Source organism: Vipera ursinii, assembly GCF_947247035.1.
Source record: "Vipera ursinii genome assembly, chromosome: 3".
In the NCBI taxonomy this organism is placed as follows: Eukaryota; Metazoa; Chordata; class Lepidosauria; order Squamata; family Viperidae; genus Vipera; species Vipera ursinii.
In genome coordinates this window covers 110,691,101-110,697,327 of record NC_139516.1, presented here as the reverse complement: position 1 = coordinate 110,697,327, position 6,227 = coordinate 110,691,101, and positions in this window count along the sequence as shown.

Below are 6,227 nucleotides of genomic sequence, written 5' to 3'. Positions count from 1 at the left end.
AAGCCTCCTTAGTCCAGTCCCCCCTCCAACGTGACTCTCCCTTCCCACCCCCCAAGAGCCTCTCAGCCCCTTCCCCTGCCCCTTGCAAACGCCAGACCCCGGGAGCTCTTGCGTCTATTCCAAAGGGTGGGTGGAAGGAAAAGCCCCTTTCGGCTCTGGCTTGGCTGCAAGTCAGTGAGCCCAGGAAGGCACGCCCTCCCCTCTCACTGTGGAGGAAGCAGGGCAGGCTGGCGTCTGGCGGGAGCCGGCAGGGCAGTCCTGCGCACGCGCGTGCTCCCCGGCTCCTAAGGAGTCCTCGGGGAGCCATGGCAGGCGCCTCATGCTCTTCCCACTTGAAGCAGCATTGGCGGAGCCGTCCGGCGGGAGCCGGCAGGGCAGTCCTGCACACGCGCGCACTCCCCGGCTGCTAAGGAGTGCTCCTTAACAGCCGGTCAGCGCGTGCATGCGCAGGACTGTTCTGCCGGCTCCCGCCCGACAGCTCCGCCGATGCTGCTTCAAGAAGGAAGAGCGTGAGGCGCCTGCCATGGCTCCCTAAGGACTCCTTAGGAGCCGGGGAGCATGCGCGTGCGCAGGACTGCCCTGCTGGCTCCTGCCAGACGCCAGCCTGCCCTGCTTCCTCCACAGTGAGAGGGGAGGGCGTGCCTTCCCGGGCTCACTGATTTTCTGGCGTATAAGATGAAAAATCTTGAAAATCATCTCAAAAGTTGGGGGGGGTCGTCTTATACGCCCAGTCGTCTTATACGCCGGAAAATACGGTAGTATAGGTGTGCACTCATATTATTAGCTCATTATTTATAAACTTAACCAAAACTGACTTAAATAAATACAATTATTTAAATGCACCAAAGGTACAACACAGCATATGTTTCAGAGTCCTCCTTTCATCCTTTTATGAAATATTGTGGTATCATTAATTATGGGAAGGCCAGTTTGGTGTATTTTTTTTAAGCGCTAGTTTAGAAAGTATGAGCCAGCAATGTGCAATAGCTGCCACAAAAGCTAATGCAGAAGTAGGTTATATCAACAGAGGGATAGTTTCAAGATCACGCTCAGTGATAGTACCACTTTATATTGCATTGGTGAGACCATACTTGTAATAATGCATCCAATTTTGGTCGCCATGATACAAAAAAATGTTGAGACTCCAGAAAGAGTACAGAAAAGAGCAACAAGGAGTCTGGAGGCTAAACCATATGGTATGCCTAGTCCAGGGATCAGCAACCTGAAACAGTGAAAGAGCGACTCAAAACCGGTTCCCTCACAAAAGGAAAAACTGGGAGCCGCAAAAACTGTGTGCGCATGCGTGTACATGCGCACATGCGCAGAACAGGGTTTGACTGAAGAGTGGAGCCAAGGCGAGATATGCACCTACCCTGCATATTTGAATTGATTGGTTGAACTTTTTTAGTCCCACTTTTTTGGGGGGGACTGCACATGGCAGAGGACTGGGAGCCGCAGGAGGTGGCCTAGTCTAACAAAGAGAAGGATTAGGGGCGATATGATAGCAATTTACCAGTACTTGAGGGGCTGTCACAGACAAGAAGAGGTTGACCTACTCTCCAAAGCACCTGTGGAAAGGCCAAGATGTAATGGGTGGAACATTATTAAATAGAGATTCAACTTAAAACTAAGGAGAAATTTCCTGACAGTGAGAACAATTAATCAATGATATGGCTTCCCTCTGGAAGTTGTGGGTGCTCCATCATTAGAAGTTTTCAAGAATACACTGGAAAGTCATTTGTCTTGAATGGTACAGGATCTCTTGCTTTAGCAGAGGGTTGAACCAGAAGACTCCAAGGTCCCTTCTAACCAATGACATTTAGTATGCAAGAGACAGTATGCTCAATATTTGTAAACTTACCTATATATTTACACCACCCCATTATATAAATATTAGTAAGATATTTCCAAATTGTAACAGATATTATTGTGATCATATCTGATACCTTAGATTTCATGGATCATTGAGAAACAAAATTAAAAAGAATACTTTAAAGTAGTAAACCACTTTAGCTATATAATAAACCACTGAAGCTCCACCAAGTACTAAATTCATAAGAAGCAGCCTGGGTCACCTTTAGGAGGTATCAGACCTTATTTTCTAAAAATTTCAAGTCCCTTATCAACTGCAATATTTCCTTGATTGTTGAAATTAAGTCCATCAAAATCAAAATGCTTTCTATAACGCTAAACATTAAGCATTGTTCTAAACTGGGGCTTGTTTAACCATAGTTTGTTGAATGAATAACAATTTGAAATGCACAACGTCTTAAGCCTTTGAATAAACTTACAAATGATAAAGGTTTGCTTTCTACAACACAAGCCAAAATCAAATAAATCACGTAACAGCTTGGCGAAATAAGTGATCCTAGCCCGGATAGGGTTTACTACCCAACTGTAACTTAAATTTATTTATTCATTTATTTATTTAATTAAATTTTTATACCGCCTTTCTCCCGAAGGACTCAGGGTGGTGAACAGGGCATATCTTAAAACTACAAAAGTACAAAAGTTAAAAAGGAATTAAATTATTGCCCACAATAAAAACAATAAAAAATATATATAAATATTAAAACCCTAAGTAATTCCCCATCAGGCCAGGCCAGCTTGTTCAAATAAATGTGTCTTTAACCTGCGCCGGAAGGAGCGGAGATCTGGTGCCATCCGGAGCTCAACCGGCAGCTGATTCCACAAAGCCGGAGCGCCCACAGAGAAGGCCCTCCCCCTGGGGGCCACCAGCCGACATTCTCTGACTGGAGGCACCCTGAGGAGGCCCTCTCTGTGGGAACGCACGGGGCGGAGGGGAGTCGACGCCGGCAGCAAGTGGTCCCTGAGGTATTCCGGACCCATGCCATGTAAGGACTTAAAAACCATCACTAAGACCTTGAACCTCACCCGGAAGACAACTGGTAACCAATGCAGCTCGCGGAGCAAAGGTGTAACATGGGAGTACCGGGAAACTCCCAAGACAACTCTCGCGGCCGCATTCTGTACCAGTTGGAGCCTCCGAGTGGTCTTCAAGGGAAGCCCCATGTAGAGAGCATTGCAATAGTCAAGACGAGAGGTCACGAGCGCATGAGTGACCGTACACAGGGGATCCCGGTCTAGATAGGGCCGCAACTGCCGCACCAGGCGAACCTGTGCGAAAGCCCCCCTGGTCACGGCTACTACATGATCTTCTAAGGTAAGCCGTGCATCCAGGAGGACTCCCAAGTTGCGAGCCCTATCTACGGGGGGTAAAGACTCACCCCCCATAGAAAGTGATGGAACATTTTGAATGTCCCGGGATGCCGGAATGTACAGCCACTCAGTCTTGTCAGGGTTGAGTTGAAGTCTGTTCCTCCCCATCCAGATCCGAACCGCCTCCAGGCAACGGGACATCACAGCGAGGGCATCACTGGGGTGGTTTGGGGTCGAAATGAAAAGTTGGGTATCATCAGCATATTGATGATACCCAACTCCAAAACCACGAATGATCTCACCCAGCGGTTTCATGTAGATGTTGAACAGGAGAGGCGAGAGAACCGAACCCTGAGGAACTCCACAAACGAGAGACCTAGGGGCCGATCTCTGCCCCCCTGCCAACACCGACTGCGAACGTCCCAGGAGATAGGAGGAGAACCACCGAAGAACTGTGCCTCCCACTCCCAATCCCCTGAGACGTCGCAGCAGGGTACCATGGTCGATGGTATCGAAAGCCGCTGAGAGGTCTAATAGGACCAGGACAGAGGAATATCCCCTATCCCAGGCCCTCCAGAGATCATTCACCAGAGCGACCAATGCCGTCTCCGTGCTGTACCCGGGCCTGAAACCCGATTGGTACGGGTCCAGATAATCCACTTCATCCAGGACCAGAGGGAGCTGATGCGCCACCACACTCTCAACAACCTTCGCAAGAAAGCGAAGGTTGGAGACTGGACGAAAGTTGTTCAAGACAGCTGGGTCCAAGGCAGGCTTCTTGAGGAGAGGTCTCACCACCGCCTCCTTCAAGACGGTGGGGAAATTACCCTCACTCAAAGAAGCAGATATCACCGCCTGGAACCAGCCTCGTGTCCTCTCCCTGGCTGCAAAAACCAGCCAGGAAGGGCACGGATCCAATAAACATGTGGTGGAGCTCAACCTCCCCATAATCCTGTCCAAATCAGTTCTAAGATATTACTTCCAATATAAAAGGAGCCAAGACAGCAGCAATTTAGAGTTTGGATGACAGAGTAAGGTAAAAAGCATACAGTAGTTCAAAATGGTACTGCACACATATTTGTAGCTGTTTGTAATGAAATAAGAATTCTTGAAGCTATTTAAAGATTCCACTAAAGATAAGACAACTCTGGAACAAAATTAGCAAGCTTTGAACAGAAAGAAATTGTCTATCTAAATGAATCATCATAATGAAAGCCAGACCACCTCAGAGAACTTCTTAAGAAGTCTAGGAGGTTTTTGGTTTTCTTAGTTTGGAATAAGTATTTTTGCCTGTCTGCAGCTAATATAAAAAAATAGATATATCCAAATTACTGCCCTGACATTAATCCTTGTCCTCCTGCTACTATTTCAAATAAACAGAGAAACCTACTCAAGTAATCTTGATCTACACACTAAAAACTTGCAGGAGAAATGGGACTAACGTCAGGAAGATGAGTTCTTAAGTTAGCTCCAATCATGGGCGACTTCCCCAAAAACGTTTGAAATGCAGTTAAATCAGTAGCCAGCAAACCTTTCTACAGGTTTCCACCTAATGCTTTTTATAAGATAGACTTAAAAATTACTATTTTAGTGTAAACTTCTAAATATAATAGAAAACAACCGTAAGCAATGAATTATACATAATTATGTATACAAATACATATGGAATTTTCTGTGTATGTGTGTGTAGCATTACTGTACAGCACTGTACAGTTACACAATTTCTTTCAGCAAGTTTTGATCTAATGATTAGATTTGTAGCCTCCCCCCATTTTTGTCTCTGTCTTGTCCATCCTCTTGCAGGAAGCTAACACTACCAGGATGTCCTGGAATTCTGACTCTTAGTTAGACAATCCAATTCCTTCCAAGCAGATCAGATAAACAAATCTGGCATTTGGTCAGCAACTCTTGGGGGTTTCAAACAGATGTTTTTCCCCAATCGTATGGGGAAATACTAGGGACTGGATACTAGGACTTTTTTTCAAGACAAGTGCTTTATCACTACTCTTCAGCCATGGACCATTTCAACAGACAAGGATTGTGAAAACATGACCGATAACAAACAAATCTCTGTAATTCAGAGCTACGTTAGTACTAGTTATGCCTATGTAGCAATTACTCCGTATCAAAGGAGAAATAACCTTGTCTTTGTGAGGCAAATGTTTCTGAGAGAAAACCAGAAACAAAGGCTGAGTACCCAGCCACCTGTCCGGCTTTCTTAGGCTGTTGCTTTTCCCATTTTTGGCAAAGTGCAACACAGTACACAAACAACTTGCTTCTATGCAGGGTTTTACTGCAAAAGGATGCATCCAAGTTTTTGATCAACGGGCTTGATTTTTTCCATTTGATCCTCCCTTCTCTGATCAGAAAAGCGGCAGTAGCCACAGTTAAACACTACAATTCTTTTTAAAGCTTTGCTTTTCCTGGAGACCCTTTTAAATTTAGAAAAGTTTCTACCAGAAATAATTCGTTTGCGAAGTGATGGAACAGTACACCTTTCCCGACACCAGTTGGTCACAGTTCCTTACAAAACCCAGTGCTTTTTGTGTAAAAGAAAAAAGGTGCCGGAACTCACACATGTCATACAACCTGCCTTGCCTAACCCAGCGTTTCCCAACCTTAGGAACTTGAAGATGCGTGGACTTCAACTCCCAGAATTCCCCAGCCAGCATAGCTGGCTGGGGAATTCTGGGAGTTGAAGTCCACGCATCTTCAAGTTCCTAAGGTTGGGAAACGCTGGCCTACCCTACAAGGTTCCATCCAAAAAAGGTGCCGGAACTCCGTTCTGAGCGTTCTGTGAGGAAAAAAAAAAGCCCTGACAAAACCCAAACGCGTGGGCAGCAGTTCTGACCTACAAAACTTCCTACTCCATCTTGCCCTGGGTGCGCGGAGCCGACTAGGCGCGCATTCAGTTATACCTTTTTGTCTACCTGGGACTTCAGCCGAGACAAAAACCAAACTACTTGAGCGAAGGCGAAGCGGGGTGTGTGTGTGCGTGTGTGTGTGTATGTGTGTGTATATAGAAAAAACAAAACGAAACCCAACCC